Below are 18,597 nucleotides of genomic sequence, written 5' to 3'. Positions count from 1 at the left end.
CTCTAACACAGTCTTGGTCTCAAAGATCTCTCCACCAAAGTTTCTTAGGTTTCTCTTTGTTTCTGTCTTCTTACAGAAATGTAGTGATCAGTCAACTCCAATTTCAGCAGATGCTGCAAAGAGTATTAGTCTTTCCCAGTAGCCTTTTGCATTGGTCCATCACCACTCATATTGTGCAATGGAAGCACGACATGAAACACAAATCTACTGGTGTATTTCATTTTAAATAACTAGTGAGACATGTAATATCTGTCTGCAACCAGGCCCTGTATTACATATAGCCACTGGAACTATTCAGAATGAGATCTGAGCACTGTGGCAGTCAACATGTTCTATCAGCTTCACTGGACACTGGATTTCCACCTCCTATTTCTGGCAATATTGTATAACTTGTTTTTTTATAGAGAGGAAGTGCTTAAGAAGGAAGGGTATTGATTTTGTTTCTAATCTAGCGTGAGCACAATGAACAACTAAGTAATACTCATAGGAATTAATACTCCATGATAATTTAAGTTTTATAGCAAATGGGTTTAATCTTCCATTGAGAGGAGTCCCTTAAAAAGTTTCCATGAGCTTCTAAGAGAAATCACATGCTGATTTCCTCTTGCAAGGGCTATAGAATAGTATTAAAGATGCTTGACTGAAATAGATAACATACACTCAATTATCAGAGGCAGTTATCATAGAGATTTTTAAAGTTTTCCCACTAACATCTCTTAGCAATGTAAAATTGTTCTTCCAGTTACTTTAAAAAATGAACAGTTTATACTGTTTTATCAAAAAGAAAGTATCATGATCCTCCTGGCCTTTGTTTCGTAACAATCAATCATTTCTGTCTGCGAGGCTCTGCCCTCAAATCTTCTATACTGCGATACAGTATTTCACTATTGTCTATTGAATAACTCCTTCTACATTCCCAACTCATTGGAATGCAATGTTTTTTATTCATAGTTTATGCTTGTCTTGTTGCATTATAGCACTACTGTGATTATTAATCTCTTCATCATGTAACAATAATATGAGGTAAATCAGCCTCTGTTACCAGTCTGGAATTGTTACTTCCTAACAAAGTGCTGAAGTGCTGCCTTTTACCTCTGATAAAAATCTTGCAATAAATTTTCTTTCAGTAAGATCCTTTAAATCATTAATTTGGCTGAGGAGTGATGCAAATGACCAATGAAGAGAATTTTCTGTTTTAATCCCAGTAATAAATCCTTTATCTGTAAGTAGGCAGCTTTTCTATTTTCAGTATGGGTCTGTTTAAAGCGTTACAAATACACAGGATGAGAACTGACTAAGTTAGAGGTTTTTTTCCTTCTGCATTAAAGTACCTCTGAATGCACAAATATTAAACTTTTGTAATTTTTAACTTAATTATTTCAGTGAATGGGACAGATTGGTTTTGCACAAAGACATTAGCAAGGGGACATTGAGATACTACCTCCATGATCTTAGTCAAATCACTCTAGGAAGTGGTGGGGTTTTTTTGTCCTCAGCTGAAAATGAGGACAGCATTCCACCCCTCCTTCCCAAATTTTTTCTGATTTTCCTATTTAGAAAAAGAGTTCTTTGTCACGGAGAGGTCATTATTACATTTTAGGCCTCTTATCTCTACTGTGACCCTTACTGATTGTATAGATATAAATATATGGTATTAAGAATACAAAATCATAGACAGAATGCTTCACCACTTCAAATGCAGCATGTGAGAGTGAAATTGATATAGTTTTATTCTTACCTGTCTGGTGTCTGTACAAATTCTTGATTAAAACCAATAAATACAAATTGTAATCTTGGATGCTTTTCATACCATCCTAGCTAAGTCATCATAACTAAAGAATCAATTTAAATAATTGTACAAATTATACATATTGAAAGTTTTTGGAAATAAGCTAAAAAACATCAAAACAGCCATTTAAAAATCAAGTTAAATTTCTTTTCTTTCAAGTTTAGTACCTTATTCAATTCACTCAAGAGATCAGAGGTAGGGTTGTAAAGCATTGGAACAGATTGCCATGTGAAGTGGTAGCAATTCCATTCCTGGAATTGTTCAAAAAAAGTGTTGATATGGAGGACATGATTTAATGGTGAACATGTTGGTGGTACTAGTTTGATGGTTGGACTTGATGATCTTAAAGGTCTTTTCCAACCTTAATGATTCTACGATTCTACCTTTAAAAAAAAATAGTCAAAGGCAAAAGCTGCACCCAGCCTCAAGAGAGGTTGAAAAGACAGTGGAAGGAACCACTAACTGGTCAGCCTTACCCCAGTCCTTGGAAAAGCCACAAAGGTCAGTCATGGAACACATTTCAGTGTATATGAAGGAGGAGGTGATCAGGAGCAGCCAGCATAGATTTGTGAAAGATAACTCAGAGTTGATCCAACAATTGCCTTCTATGAAAAATGTCAGGATCTCTGGCTAAGGAGAGAGCACTGGCTGTCATCTACTTTGTCTTCAGCAAGGTTTTTGGACCTATCTCCCACTTCAGGGACTTTCTAAGCAACTTTTTTTGAATTCAGGTTTGACCATGAAGTAGTGTGGTTACCTCTATCTGGAGCTCATAAAAATGGATTAGAGTATGGTATGTTTTCCTCCAGGTACTAATATATTTTCTATAGTTTAAGAGGGATTTTATGTCTCTAGATAGTGAGCAGTGCTCATCCTGGACTTTGTAATTATAGCTCCTCTTGTGCAGGGTAACCAATGGACCAAGATTTCTGGGTTACTTTTATAGCATGGACATTATTCAGAGATCTGTTCTAAATCAAAAATCACAGGGTGGAGAAAGACCACAGGGGAAGAATTAAAAATAAGCCACCAGGAAAAAAAACTCTTTCCTCAATTTATTTCCATATCAGAGGTGTAATACTAGGCACCAAACAACTTTAAACACAGATAAAATAGAACTATTACTGGAAATATGTTCTTGTGGGTCTTTCAAACAGACATGAAAGAAGTTATGGACAAAATGTGAAAAAACACACAAGCCTTATAATCAAAATGGCTTGTGGGTCTATCATTTCAATGTAGCTTTGTTCTTTCATAGCACAGGACAATCAAAGCAGATTAGGATTTGTCATCACAAACACTGTATGAGCTGCACCACAATTACCTTGTTACTTGAGCATCTCAAGGCTTGTTGCTGCCTTAGGCAACATCCCTCGTGCTGTGTCATTGTGCCTTATCATAAATTATACTCATTAAGAGTGTATGAATAATGGTGACTTACAGATGATTTCAAATTTTATTCAAAACCTTATTGTGTGGAAGCCTACCTCCTGCTGGATATCCAAAAGCCATCCATAATAAAATTGTTTCCTTTTCAGTTTGCGGTTGTTCCTAATTCTGTTTCCTGTTTTACAAAACTTTCCCCAATGTATTAGAGGCATAAGTCATGAAGATTCCTGGTTGTGCAACTGAAAGTGAAACAGCATGAAAGGCAGCAGCAGCTGGGACTAGGACTCGGGAGTTTTGAGCATCCTCTGGTCTCTATCCTATTAATCTCAGGCAAGTAATTTTGTCTTTGAGTTCCCACTGGTTGTCTCCTCTGGAGAACTTATTACTTAATGAGATACTAAGACCCTACATTCAAATAGGATTTCTGTAATACAATATTCTCTACTCCTAATTTAGGTTTCCTAAGGAATCTGCTGAGAGGGGGGTGGGAAAGAAAAAGATAAATTTCCATACAAAAACAACTCACCACAAAAAAACATCCCAAGGGCCAACCAGGGTTTCCAAGCACGAGGGAAATCATTTTGCACTTTCTCACAACAGGTTGTCTTATCTTGGCAATTTGCATAAATTGATCAACTTCAGAAGAGATTACACAAATACTGTGTAGTTTTTCTGGACCTCAGTGTGCATGTAGAGTATTGAATACAGAACAGCAGCTTGAATTTTAATGTTCTCTGAATTGTATTCTCAGCATGCTAAATACCCATTTCAAATTAAACATGTATATAGCAAACAGGAGAGTTTACTTAGCTGTTTCATAGAATATCTCTGAACTAGATCCTAAACTCATAAATATTATTTATATTTACATTTTAGGTTTTTTACAGAAAAGGAAGGCATTTTTAGAACACGCTGTGAACTTCACTGTTTTTTAAATGACAATGGATTCTGGACAAATATCAATCACCCAGACTGACATTCACCCAGAGAACTTTTCTGATGTCACAATATTTAGAAAGACCAGAGCTGTCTTTCAAAATCCCTGATCTTTCAAGTTATCTAGAGAGAAGCAGGGAAATAATGATTTAGATTTGAGGAGTATTTCTCTCAAATATCATACTCAGCTACCTTATCAAAATAAGGTGCAAAGGACCTATCTTGGGGCCTTATGATGACTTCAGCCCTAGAAAGCTGGGACAGAGACACTACCTCAAAGAGCTCTGCCCCAAAAATGAAATTTTAGTAGATCATCATATTATCCAAATGCAGCTTGCATCTGCACATGAATTATCCTTGCTTCTTTGAAATTAGTGCAATAAGTGCACCAGATAAAGCTGGTATTTTCTCTTTTACAAAATATATTATTCCACTTTGCAGTGTAATATTTCATGTATATTGATCAATAGACTTGCTTGCTGCTGCTTTTCATGGACAAGACTCAGCATTCATCAGCCGCACTTTTTAGGTCAGACACTCCTAACAACTACTCTTTTTCCACTAGTGTTTGTAGATGTAACAAAGAAGCAGCAGGATATAAAATCTATTTCCGCCACTAACATAGATTTACAAATGCACACACGGCACTGAACCTGTCTCTTCTGAGTTGCTTACTGATTATTATATTTTTCTTCCTGAATGCACTCCGTAGGGCTGACAACTTTATAAAGTCCTCTTGAGAATCAGAAAGTTGTATGTTGTAATATTGACTTGATAATTTTTCAATGTTGCTTTTTTTAGCAGGTTAAAATAAGGTATGACTATCATCCCTCATCAGTTTCATCACCTATAACTCCTGTTCAAAGGTTCTTGCAGATGTATCAGAAAATCACCTCATTCCACTTATAAATAAAATCTCTGCATGTATATCTTATTTTAGAGATAGCACTTTTCCTGGAAAAAGCATTTCAAAGCTGCTTGTGGTAACTATTTTGATATCTAGGTTATAGAGAATGGGAGTGGTATTCACTGTGTTTATAAAGAAAGTGGAATCAGATTCTGCCTAAAGATATACAGTGGAAAAGGAATAGGCAATATCAACAAGGTGAAGCACAGAAATTTCAATTAACTATGAGGAAAAAACAGTGTATAATTAGAGTGATGAAATACTGGAAAAGTTTGCCCAGGTTGCCTTATCTCCATCCCTGAAGACAAGCAAAACTCACCTAAACAAAATACTGAGCAATCAAACTTGTCCTTGAAGATAGTCTGAGCTAAGTACAGGTTTGGAACAGATTATCTCCAGAAGTTTCTGCCCATCTGAATTTCTTTAATTGGGTGCCTGAGTTTCTGTTTACTCATTTGGGAATTATCTACACTAAAATGTTATTATTTTGAATTGTTAGCAATTAAACTGCTCAAGGCTTTCACCGAAGGGACAAAAACTGAACAAAAGATTGGCAAATGTTAATGAGAGATAGAGATGTAGAATATACTTTAGTGGACAAAATAATTTAAAAACAGACAGAACACTGGACCTGGATGGTCCAAGGTTAATATAGGAAAATTAGGACTCATCATGATCACAACAGTAGTTCCCTTTGTTTCTGAAAAATATCACAGAAGACTATAAAATTCTAAGCCTCCCAGTAGAAAGAGTTGCAAATTTTAGTGTTTTCTTGATGTGCAAATATTTTCTAATACTGTATGTTGAAATTCAATCAGTGGTGTTTCAAAAACTTATTTTCCTTTTTTCACATTGCATATGGTGAATTACTACAGTATGATATCAAAAAGTGCTTAGCAGTTGTTAAGTCATCTGAAGAAAACACAGTCACTGACCCTTTACACAAAATGAGGAAATAAATATAATTCTTGAAAATCAATCCAATTTGAGACAATACACAAGTTTCTGTTCCAACCAGAACTTTCAAATGCCTTAAAAAACTGAACAAAGCTAATAATGTTCAAACAGAAAATGAGAAACAGAAAGTATTTATGAATATACTGATGTGCTTAAATACAGCAAATCACCATGTCAGGTTTTGGAGCAGTTCTAGTTGAAGTATTCAGAATCATTCTATTTATCTGAATGCCAGTGAGGAGTGAGAGACAATTCCAGTGTCATTCATGTCAGAGGTAGAATGAATTGTCCTCTGGAGATGTTTTTTTGCAAGGCTAAGCTAAGTAGGTAAAACTAGCTAAGAAAAGAGCTTACTCTTCACTTAGGATTTCTATGTTAGCTAAAATGAATTCAGGCTTAACTTATCATATGAAATAGCCTTTTTCTGCTTCAAGAACTGACATGAGCAGTAGCATACAGCAACTCTACAAAAATTAATGAGATAAAATCTGAAATGGTTACCTAGTTACGCCAAAATTATTGCAGAGCTCTACAATAATTTTTATCCAAATGATACCATTAAAACTATTTGAGCAGAGCTATAATAGAAATGTTTGAAACAGCAAGGGCTAGAATCAGGCTCTGAACCTTTCTCTAAATCCATACCTATGGGTACATCTCCATCACTTAAACAATGATCAATGGCTGCTTGTAACTACTGAGACCAGACTGCACAGCACGTTCCTCCATGCAGCTGAATTATTTTCTGTGGTAAAACAGAATAATTTCAATCATGCTTCCAGGTTAGAGTAACCTGTGGTTTATGATGTTCTTCAGACCATGGTGGATGTTTGTTGGAAGCACAAAATGCAAGACAAAGTATATGACACAATCTAGGTCCTTTCTAGTTTAGTTACACAGATGGATCATAAAATCTAATTTGACAAGAAGAGGTTGTAGAACCAGGATAATGCTCTGCCACAGATTTCTCTAAATTATGCTGGATGAAAACAGTGTTAGGGGAGATGATCTGTGGCATCTAGTTTCGACACCTTCTAAACCAGGTCCTAAAAGTTGTTCAACAAGAGTAAGGAGTAATGTTCCTACATAAACATCACTTTTTTCAAAGGAACCTTCTTACTCTGGCAATATTTTCTGTTCCTTCCTAAAGTCTTTCAAAAATCATTTTCCAGCTTCCTCATGCATAGGTACCACAGCTGCACTGGGACCCAGTACCTGCCTATAAAGTGAAGGTGAATACAGTGTAGTCTACAGAGGCAGAGAACAAGCCAATAACACTATATTTATTCGCTGCTTGATTTGATTTCTGGTCAGTGGTGTGATTTTCCCAAAATGAACTGTGACATTTCCTACAGCTGCCACCTCAGCATAGAAAATAGGATTCTGCTCACCTGGGACTGCCACAAGGGAAAATGCTTGCCAGCTCTAGGTGTGTACACAGTGTAAGACAAAAAATTCTATTCAACTCTATGGTACAGCTCAATCATAATGATTGCTTCAGAAAACCAGAACAACAACACATAAAAATACATGGGGAGGACTCATTCTTGTTAACATTTAATATTTTCATATAAACATAATCTTTCCTCAAGATGAGTTTAAGATTGCAATCTTCTTCTGTAGAGATGCAAAACTTAAGGGAAAAAATTACAAAATGAGCATCTTCCTGATGGCATTTCTGTGTGCATTAATAGAGACATCTATTTTACTTTCCTTTTCACCTTAGTGTATTTTTTAACATATATATAATTTTATTCCATTGATTTGGTTGACTCGCTTCACCTATCATTTCACTACTAAAAGAGCTCTAAAATGGTCAATAAAACAATAAAATTTCAAATAAAAATACTCCCCAATGGTGGCAATTTCATAGAACTAGATCCAAGTTTTTTGTAAAACATGTTGCATCTGCTTTGCTTCTATAAAATCTATTTACTAGAGAATAAATTTTTCACAGTAAAATCACATAATGCTTTTTAATGCAAATATTTTATCAAGAACTCATAGGCAAGCTGATTTGGTGGATTCTCCTTACAAAGCATGTTTTGTGGTGTTTTTTTTTAATTAATGCCTTGAAATGATGGATACCTCAAGTTATAAGTACAAGAGCAGCTTAATATAACTAGTTTTGTACTAGGGAATGGTAACATACTGTATTTTATATTGACCTGCAGAAATAATTGGGTTCATGTATTTGTGGACACTCATTTATTAGATATGTTATTAGCTAAGTGTTTTAAAGATTGCTTCTGTCATATAATAAAATATCAATTTGATGGTCTGTTTTTCATTACATCAACATACAATGTAAGAGTAAAACTGTATGGAGATAAATGGCTAAATCCTTCAGGGCTAACTCCACTTGAAAAATGTTTATTGGAGATAATACGAATAGTTTGAATATAACAAATAACTACATTAATTCAGGAACTTTTTTGTGTCAACTTCAAAGCAGAAGGACCCAGCCACCACGGAAGTTGATAGAAGCTTTCCTTCGACTGGGATGGAAGAGAACCTGCTCCTGAAAAACACCCTGATACCCTGACAACTTCTCTCAAACACATCAGATTTGATATTCTGTGTATGTACCGTACCTTTGAAATCACATATCCTTCTGCCACCAGAGAGTAGGAGTTTTAGGAATGACAGATGAACCGCACCACTGAGAAAAGTTGCTGCCTAATCTCCAACGCATTCAGAGACTTGTTCAGTTGACTTAAAACCAAGTTATGTTGCAAAAGAAAATGGTAAAAGCTAAATCACTTTCCTTCAATATGAACACCCATTTGCAATTTTTGTTTTTGAAACCCTATTGAAACCCTATACAATCTTAAAAGTTTGCAAGATTTGTTTTTGAAACCCTAATTGAAAGTTCTGCCAGAATTACAATAAATCAAATAATTGTTTGAATTAAACTGTGTGTTATGATGGTCTTAACAATCCAAGAAAAGCATTAAAACAAAACAAATTGAAAATATAAACTATCATAACTTAAAAAAAGGACTTACCAATCTGTCAGTAATATTTTCTTGCCAGTCTTAACAGCAGCTGGGGCCTGGCGAAAAGAGAAAGCAGAAAGATTTGTCTCAGTTGCTTTATACAGCAATGTAGGAATCAGATGAGAGTATCAGTGAATCAGATGCCTCAGGTCACTGGAGTCACCTCCAGCAGATCAGTGCAGCTTCTCAAGTTCTCTGTGATGGCACAGATTTACACCAGAAGAGCATCTCAGAGCAAGTATATATATAAGTGCATAAATTCATGGTTTTGTAGTCTTACATTTTCTGTAGATGCCTTTATGATATACAGGCTGGAATTTTTTAAACTATTGGAAAACTACACAAAATTATTTTTTTTATATTACTATAAGGTATTTTCATGATAATTGGCAAATTTCCTAAAATAACACAACAGAGCAAGTCAGATATCTTGAAGAAATTTCTACTCTTACGCTTTTATTTATCAGGCAAATTGAACAAGAAGATATTAAATATGGTTAAAAATTTTGGTCTCGTTCTTGTGAAATGAAAGCCAGTGAACTGATAAAAAAGTTTATAAAAGAGTGGCTGTAACAGTTGAAGGCACAATTCCTGGTTTTGAGAACAATAAACAATACCTAAACTGTAGGTTCTTTAGAAAAGAAATATTTTATTGTAGATAGAATTTTGCCATAAATGAGGAACCATGATACACTAAAAATAATATATTCAGTGATAAGAAAATATGAAATCAAGATGTTTACCTATTTTCTGAAATATGGTATATTTGGTTACAATTCAATTCTGACCAATAAAATAAATATTTATACTAACCAAGTATGATATTCCTAGCCTATAGGGTATATGCAAAGGTACTGGGTCTCTTTTTATGTAATTATTAAAATGTATTCTCTTTTCACCTAATTATTAAAATAAGATATCATTAATTTGGTGGGCATTAGTAGTGCTAATGCATTAGTAGTGCTCAAATTGAAGATAGAATTGAGCTATTTCCCTGTTTTTTCAGTTGGTCTTTCAAAAAACTGATCAGCTTCACCAAAATTGATGTGTCAGATGAGAAATTACAGCTAAATTCAACATGGCTTTAAGCTGCACTGAAATATTTAAATAAACTGAAACAAATTAAATGAGAGCAGTGAAAATGTAATGTTATCAGACTAAAATGCCAATTACTTGTAAACACAATGGACAAATAAGATTCTTCAAATCCATTATTTTAGAGTATAAAGGGTTTTATACGAGAAGATGAAATGTTCTACATAACGGGGTTTAAGAAACGGTCACTAAAGCCATTATGATACTTTAAATAGAGACAACAGTAAAAAATGGCACTCCACAGAAAGTAATCTCAGCTCTGTTTTCCTTTAATACCACTCACTACATCAGACCTGTAGTCTGTGTGGAGAGGCTTAATACTTTATCTGAAGAAATCCCACTCAGCCTCCTTCACAAGCAGATAATGACAGGAAGCATTCCTAACAGCATTACTCATTTACAAACACTAGTAAGTATTATGGGATTTTATTCCAACATCATTTTATGCTTCTGTGGTTCAGAACTTTAATGAATTAGATTGCATTTCTAGTAGGAGGCTCTGTGGGATAAGAATGTCAAATAAATAGCTACTTAAACTGTCTGTTTTCAATCTTTTTACAGATCCTTTGCTTCAAACAAGCTGATTACATCATAAAAACAGCCAAATAAACAAAATAAATCTATGTAAATAATTTGGGTTTTTCTCACCTCCGTATCAATGTTAGAGCTAAATTTTATTTAATTATTACTAGTGATGGCTTATTCTTTTCAGGATCAGAGACAACAAATTTAAGGACATCAGTCTGAGGAGTTTGATATGTTTCTGTTTTGTTTATTCCTGCTATCCATTATGTTTTGATTTCAAAACCTACTCTGAAGATACATCTGCTCAAGAGATGGTTATGGATGAGTGTCATTATTAGTCTGTTTTTTTCTGCAACTCACACCAAGCAATTCTCTAAATATACCTTCACTACACAGCTATTTACAATGAAAACTGCTACTTACTTCAGCATGGCTAACCACACATTGAAAATAATGGGATAGGAATAGCATCTATCAGAGGGAAGAACTATCAAATACAACAGAACAGGTGTGAATGGAGACATGAAAGGCAGAAAAGATCCAGTCTACACAGAAATTTAGAAAAATAAATGGTTTTGATGAATTTATTGCCTCTGCAACTTCCTGAAAGGTGTTTGTGTCAAGATGGGAGTCAGCCTCTTCTCCCAAGCAACTAGGACAAGGGGAAATGGTCCCAAGTTGCACCAGGATAGGTTCAGGCTGGAAATAAGGGAAAATTTCTTCACTGAAAAGAGCCTATTCCAAAAGAAAAGTTTTGGAATAGGCTGCTCAAGGAAGTGGTGGAGTCACCATCCCTGTAAGTGTTCAAAAAAGGAGTGGATGTGGTACTTTGTGATATGTTTTAGAGAACATGGTGGTATTGAGCTGAAGGTTGCACTGGATCTTGGAGGTCTTATTGAATCCTAATGATTCCATGCCAGCTGGTTTATGTTGTGAAATATTTCCCAAAAAGCATGGAGTATTCAAAAGTAAGGCAAAAAAACCCCAAACATATAAGGTTTAATGGAACAGTGCTGTTACCCAAGAAGTGGTTAAATGTCCAGTGTTTTCTCTCTCTGACTCTTTTGAACTCTTATGAGCATGATTGAGGCCAAAAAAAAAGTAGAAATTCTTTTGAGTGGCAAATTAGCTTCCACTGTCAGATTGTAATGAACCTATTTAGGTGAGTGTACAGCAAGCCCATGGAAAGAATGTTTTCTGAAGTACCCCTGGATTGTTTTTTATAATTAAATGTAACTCGGAGAAAAGAAGATGTGAATCTTCACCTCACCTTTTCTTTTACTTCTGTATTGCATTATTTATTCTCACATATAATGATAGTTGTGATTTGCATCCTGTCTATTCATAGATAAAAGCTTTATTGAGATATCAAAAAAAAAAAAAAAATTGTCACGTCCTTTATGCCCTTCTGCAAGAATAAATACTGATGTTTCACCAGGAATGATGGAAAACATGTTCTCCCCTTAAATTAACAATTACTGAAACAGTCTATGTTAAAGCTAAAGAAGATTTAATTTACATAATGATGACACACAAATTGCTTAAATAAAACAGTAGCCACATTAAAAATGTGTTATGAAGAAGGTGAAAATAGAGAAAGTTGCACTTCAATCATTGCAATGATGAGGAAAAAGCCAGCTGGCAGGAGTGACCACACTTAGTATAACAAATTACAAAGGATATTTTAGAGGCATCCACATGCAAGGGTCTGTTGAAAAGGTGGAAATACAGCAACAACTTCAAATGATGCGTCAGTCATGCCCTGGTACTAAAAAATGTATTGTTGTAACACCACAAAAATGCGCTTCAAAAAATGTATTGTTGTAACACCAGCACCACAGCATAGGTTAATTACCCATACTTTACTTAATTACCCATACATAACTTAATTACCCATACATAAGAAACATTTTTATTAAGAAATCAGGGGGGTAACATTTAGGATATACTGAATTTCAGTTTGCTGATACAACCTTGGGTCATTCTCCTTGTGCATAAATACCATGAAAATCCTGAATTACGCTCCCTGAGCCTCAGCCAGTTCACAGACAAACAAGGGTAAAGAATTGCAGTTATTTTTGCACACGCTTTTTTTTTTTTTTCCTTCATAAACCAGTTATTGATGATCTCACATCACTCCTCCAGTCTTTTATGTGGGTGTAAGAATAAAAGATCTGTTCATTTGATTATTCTGAAATTCCAAGTAATTTTGGTGATGGCGGGAGACCTCTAGGTAATCATTCACTTTTTGAACTATGTAATCTAGCGAGTATCCATTTGCAATATGGGACCACAGGGCTGGGATTCATTTTATCTACATTTAGTCACAGAAAACTTAGGCTCTTAGTCTAAATTAGGCTTCTAATTTCTTTCTATGAGTGATGGAGAGAGACAATCAATTCCAGATTCATTCAATCCTAAAATAGACAATTAAGATAAATGAAGGACTGTCTGAGCAATCGTGTCTCACTTAGCTGGCCTCATGACTGGCTTAGACAAGACCCCTAACATTTATACGGTTAATACAACATGATTGATTCTACCTCAAAATACACAGATCTCACTTTTCTTCCATGTTCTACCATGTGTTTGCAAGGGAGCCATTAAGTGTCTAGATGAAAATAAATTGTAGGCATTTTCATAAGGATAGTGCAATAGATGTGGTCATAAAACCATGTAGGAAAAGTGAGGAAGCCTTGGTCCATTTGTCAGCAAGGAACATGGATATTCCACTACAATAGTTATTTGGATTAAGACTGAATAACCATCTCTGCTGAACAGAATAAGTAATTAGTACTAATCAGACAATTAATGATTCTGATGTAAGCCTATGGTAGGCTTTCAATGCTATAGAAGCACATATATGTAAAACTAAAATGCAAAAGTAGCCATACATAATGAGTAAAAGGAGGATTTCTACATATTACTTTGAACACACATAATTGTCAGCCCATTACTAGATAATTTGGAATAATGATAATTTTTTTAACAAAAACCTCTAATTTCAGAGGGGGGAAATGGTGTCTAGCCCTGAATTTTGCAAAAATTTTAATTGCTGTGCAAAAATACAGAAAAAAACCCTACAGATTAAATCAGACTTCTCATGTATGACCTCAGTCCCATGACACCAAGCTGCTTCACAGGGCACTGGCATTGGCAGCCACCACCCAGCAGCCCTCAGGAGAGGCCAGTATAACTATAGGAACAAGCTTCCAATATTCTGTCACAGGTAAGATATACTTGTTTTGCCAAAACTACACCTGAATATTAAAAAACCCAAGTTTTTAGGTGCCTGCAATCCATATGCTGGCAATAACCAAAGTGGCATTTGAGGAACTTTGGCATTCACAGATTGATGCAATCATGAAATGGTTTTGGGTTGGAAAGGACCTTAAAGATCATCTAATTCTAATCCCCCTGCCATGGGCAGGGACACCTTGCTCAAAGACCCATCCAGCCTGGTTTTGAATGTTTACATTAAATCTCCATTTATAAGTAAAAGTTATGTAGGGTGAGGATGCATTTGACCAAATCGAGATATTATGCTGGTATAGACAGTGTTTTTTTCAGTCTTTAGCAGCATATTGCAAGTTTTGCTGTGATTCCTTCAGTCAACAGCTTGCCATGTTTTTCAAATCAAAACATCAGCTAAGAAATTTCTTAGACAGAAATGTTTAGTAGGAGGAAATTACATAAAATATATTATTTGCATTTACTAACACAAGAATAAAATATTTTAAACTTAGGATTTTTTAGGACTACAGCAAGAACGAGGAAATACAAAATGAGAATCAGCTGTCCACTAGATGTATGATAAAATATCTGATTTGATGCAGAAATTACTTCTGTTTAGCTCCTATGAGCTCATAAGGAATAGCTTACATAAACAACAGAGTGGAAGAAAAAGGCAAAGTAACGTGATGAGACCTGCTTAAGGAACAGCACCTCATCAAGGCACAAAAGAGTCTGAAAACACATAAATTCAGATCATCTAAAATCATGACATCATATCTGGCCAAATCTCCCTTGTGTGTTGACATGCTTGTGTGTTGACATGCAAATATTTGTAGACATGGATCTCCAAGCAGACATTCCCTTCCCCTTCTCCACTGAACTGGGGGTTGGGGTGACATTGTCCCCTTAACCAGGGCAGCTGATTAAGGCAGTGGCAGCAGCCCCCAGCTGACATGGAACAGATTGTTAAAGCCACTTCCACCCTGTGCTATGATGCATACAGTGGGGTTTATCTCACTTTGCTTTTGATGCCCTTAGAGAAGACACCTGCATTTGGGATAATCACTTGAGCCTCCATCACTGGCACTGGCAAGAAACAGGCACTTTCAGAGCTTAGCTACCTAATCCTTATTTAGATTGTTCTCACCTTGTACTTACACAAATCTGTTCCCACTTTTATTTGGAATCTCTCTACCACATTTCCCAACCTGGAAGAGCAGCTGCACCTCCTGCAAGGCAGCAGATGCAAACACATGTGGACTGCTGAAAGCTTGCTAATGTCTTACGTTTACTTATTTTTTATCTGGAAAGAAAAAAAAAAAAAAAAAGGAAAGAAAAGAAAAAGAAATAAAGAGGAAAAAAGAAAAGTGTTGGTTTTGTTTTCCTCAGAAACACTGTTGGTTATTTTGAAGCCTTTAATACAGTAACCAACTATTATCCCACATAAGACACTTTAACAGTTTTTGTGATAACCTCTTCAGCAAAAGTTATCTGTCATTATCAAAAACATTTAAAAATACTTAAAATACATCTTGACATAGATTTTTTTATCCTTTTACGAGTTGTTTCATTAGAATTTTAGTTCTTTCATGCACTAATTCTGGTTTTGTGCCTTGAAGCAGATGTCAGCTTGCCAATGGAAATGTTTTTTACACCTCTTTCCTCCCTCTTTTGCAAGCATGCAAATAAAAGATACAAATAGCTAAAAATGAAAACGTTTGCTCAGCAGTAAGGCCTGGTGCATGTAGTGAGGTATTTTTCTGATTAATTCTCCAACCTAGCTATTTCCAGAGCTTGCTTCTTATGGCAGTATAAAACTTTAGCAGATGTATTTGGTGCTTGATGACTTCAGTGTTTTTTGGTTTTTTGTCTTTTTTTTTTTTTTTCCTGATGCTTTGGGATACATGTCTAATTGACATTTTATGCTCTTCACACAAGCTTGTCAGTGCTGGGTGTACAATGTCCTTGTTTCCAGGAGAGGGTAACTCACTTCACAACCTTGAAGATCCCAAGTTTGCCTGACCTTGTAAAGACTTATATCTTGGAGCCTGCTTATTTTATGTAAGAAAAAGAAAATAATTGGTCCCTTTTGGTATTTTCCCCTGACCATCCAATACACATACTCATCCTTTCCTGTCTGTAAGATTTTTTTTTTTTTAATTGTTGATGATCTAATAATCCTCCTCTTCATTGTCATTATGGTAACTGGGGGCTTTTGCTGAAATGTCTGTGCAAGTCTGTCTGTCAGTTTAAAGACAGAAGATAAGAGAAAAAATCTCACCTTGAATACTTGGCATTTTTCTAAGAGCAGGAGAGCAACTAGAGACCTGAGGCACATTTGGACTGCAGATCCAGTAAAGCATAGTAAGACATGAGTTTGCTTTCAAAGCTGTCTCAGATACCACAGGCACCCAGAAATGACCATGGGCTAATTTTTCTTAAATTAGCCCATGTGATTGTCTCTGCTTCCTTGGCTCAGCTGTTTCCAGGATGTGAGCTGGGGACAGGCATTGATGTGCAACATTGCAACACTGACCAAGCTTACTGCCAAAAGAAAATCACATTTGTCCCAGCACAGATAGGAGAAAACCTTGTTCTGCATTCCATTTCCTAGTGTGGATGTTCAAAAAGAACCATAAGGCTGCACAGGTCTGAAGTAGAAACAAAATTAATGTGTTAAAGGATTGCCTTACCCTTAAGATTCTCTCAAGCCCGACCCTGCAGTGAGGTTCATGCTGTGGTTCCCACTTTACAAGATCCAAGAAGCCAAGACAGCAAGTGCTTTCATCAGGAAAAGCACAGGTGTATCATGAATTTATACTACAAGTACCCATCTGCCAAACAGCTGTTCGAAGTCATAAAACCCAGGAGGAAAGCCAGGCAGCTTTTGTCAATCTTTAGTGTTGCATTTTGAAAAATTAGCTAAAAGAGTCTTTTGGTAACTCCATAACTACACTCAACTGTTCATTTCTTTAGAGCTGCTGTAATTGATAAGCTTTCCCATTACCTCTAGACCTCTAGCGATTCATTCTTATGGGAAAAAAAAAGAGAAAAAAAGAAACATTTCCTATTTTAAGATTAAATCCAGTTTTGTGGGTTTAAAAAGTAAGCTGTAAAATACATTCAACATCTCTGATTAGCTGTTCTCTCCCAGAAAACAACCCCTACCTTACACAAGCTTAATGTACCTCTTTCACATTTTGTTTTTCAATATTCAAACAATAAATGACTGTTCTAAAGGATTCATAAAATTTAAGATGGAAAGAGATCATTAAACCATGACATCTAAATGTCACAATTTCACCCAGTAAGCGTACAGTAGACCCATTAATTGTATTGAATTAAATAATTCTACCAGGAGGGCACCTATTTTTGACTCAAACTCACACACAGAGAATTAAGTAATTATTTCAATGGTATTTTTTAGAACCCTATGGCAGTCACTTGTAAATATTTATAACTAAATTTCAATTCTACCTGCAGCATTTTCTTCTATCTGTTGTTTCCTTTCACACGTCTTGAGTACATTGCATTACCAATCAAACAAAACTTTAGTGTGAAAACTGTAACTCTTGGTTACTAAGGTACTTTGGAAATGCTGATATTTTCCTTTTTAAGAGTGAAAGTTATGACTAGTTTTTGGAAATTATTTTTTATGCAGGGTTGTTGAAAAGTATTCCTTTATAATTGCATTCTTGGGGAAACAGAAGCTGATGATATTAGAAGATCGTATAGAAAAGCCACAGAGAGGAAAATTCTTGTGGGATTCCTGAAGCATTACTACAGAACCAGTGGGACATCTCTCTTATTCTTCTGTACTCTCTATCATGCCATTCAGGTTTAGGAAAAAAAAAAAGATCTTTTTAAAATAAGGCCATCTGCTTATGTGAAACAGGAAGCCTATATTTTAATAATTGATTGATTGATTGATTGATTGATTATTCACAGTATTCATGAATAGAGCCCAATGGATACTTTTGAGAACAGCCATGCCCTGTTTCATTTTCCGCCACAGGTGGTACTTACTAGAGAGCTATACAGATACACAAAACAACACTGATTTATGGTATTTATATTGGGAAGGATGGACAATGAGAGAATTAAGCAACTTGTCCACTTCCCACTGAAGCAGAGCAAATCACTTTTTTTGTTTGTTTTAGTATTCTCCTGTGTCATTGCTGTAGCATTCTGAGTATAGTACAATTTTAGCTATGATTGTTGAAGATGTACTATTGCTTGGTGAAGATCTACTATTGCCCTCCTTTTTACAGAGAAAGGAAGAGGGAGAGAGGAAAAGCAAGTGAGGGGAAGTCAGGACCAGTTGTTTGAACAAGAAGCTACTTTATGAGATGTGAATTTTTGGCATGTTTCTATAGTGACCTTAAGAAAACCATGTTGCTGAGCTGCTCCAGGGTATTAGCTATTACTGTATATAATATACCTCACAAGAGTGGAACAAATACGAGTTTAATTTGCTTTGCATTACACCCACTGTTAAAAAATGGTACTACTATAACAAATGCTCTTTAGTTTCTTCATTTGTAGCTAAATTCATAAATCTCAGTAACTATAAATGTATCTCAAGGTCAGAGTTACTACAGTAACCCATTCATTTTGTTTTCCTTTCACTAAATCCATTATCTGAACAAATTATTAGGTGACCTTTTTAGTTACAGCAATTCAATAAAACTTACATTAGATGGAGTTTCAGGAACATTAGTCTAATGTGCTTTAAAAGATCACCTTCTCTGAGCAATATAATAAGT

At 35.4% G+C, this 18,597-nt stretch overlaps 1 long non-coding RNA gene across 1 annotated transcript in view; it reads right to left on the bottom strand.

The window, feature by feature from the left end:
* Positions 1-18,597, bottom strand: part of LOC139592734 (uncharacterized) — a 342,215-nt gene that overhangs the window by 134,554 nt on the left and 189,064 nt on the right. Inside the window, exon 2 of the long non-coding RNA XR_011680100.1 lies at positions 8,987-9,033. This is a non-coding gene — a long non-coding RNA (uncharacterized lncRNA). The remainder of the gene's footprint in view (positions 1-8,986; positions 9,034-18,597) is intronic.

The sequence above is a fragment of the Agelaius tricolor genome, unplaced genomic scaffold (genome assembly GCF_023055355.1).
Source record: "Agelaius tricolor isolate 1412-34295 unplaced genomic scaffold, bAgeTri1.0.p SCAF_9, whole genome shotgun sequence".
NCBI classification, from domain to species: domain Eukaryota; kingdom Metazoa; phylum Chordata; class Aves; order Passeriformes; family Icteridae; genus Agelaius; species Agelaius tricolor.
The sequence above is the reverse complement of the archived record's forward strand: the minus strand, read 5'-3'. Positions and strand labels throughout refer to the sequence as shown.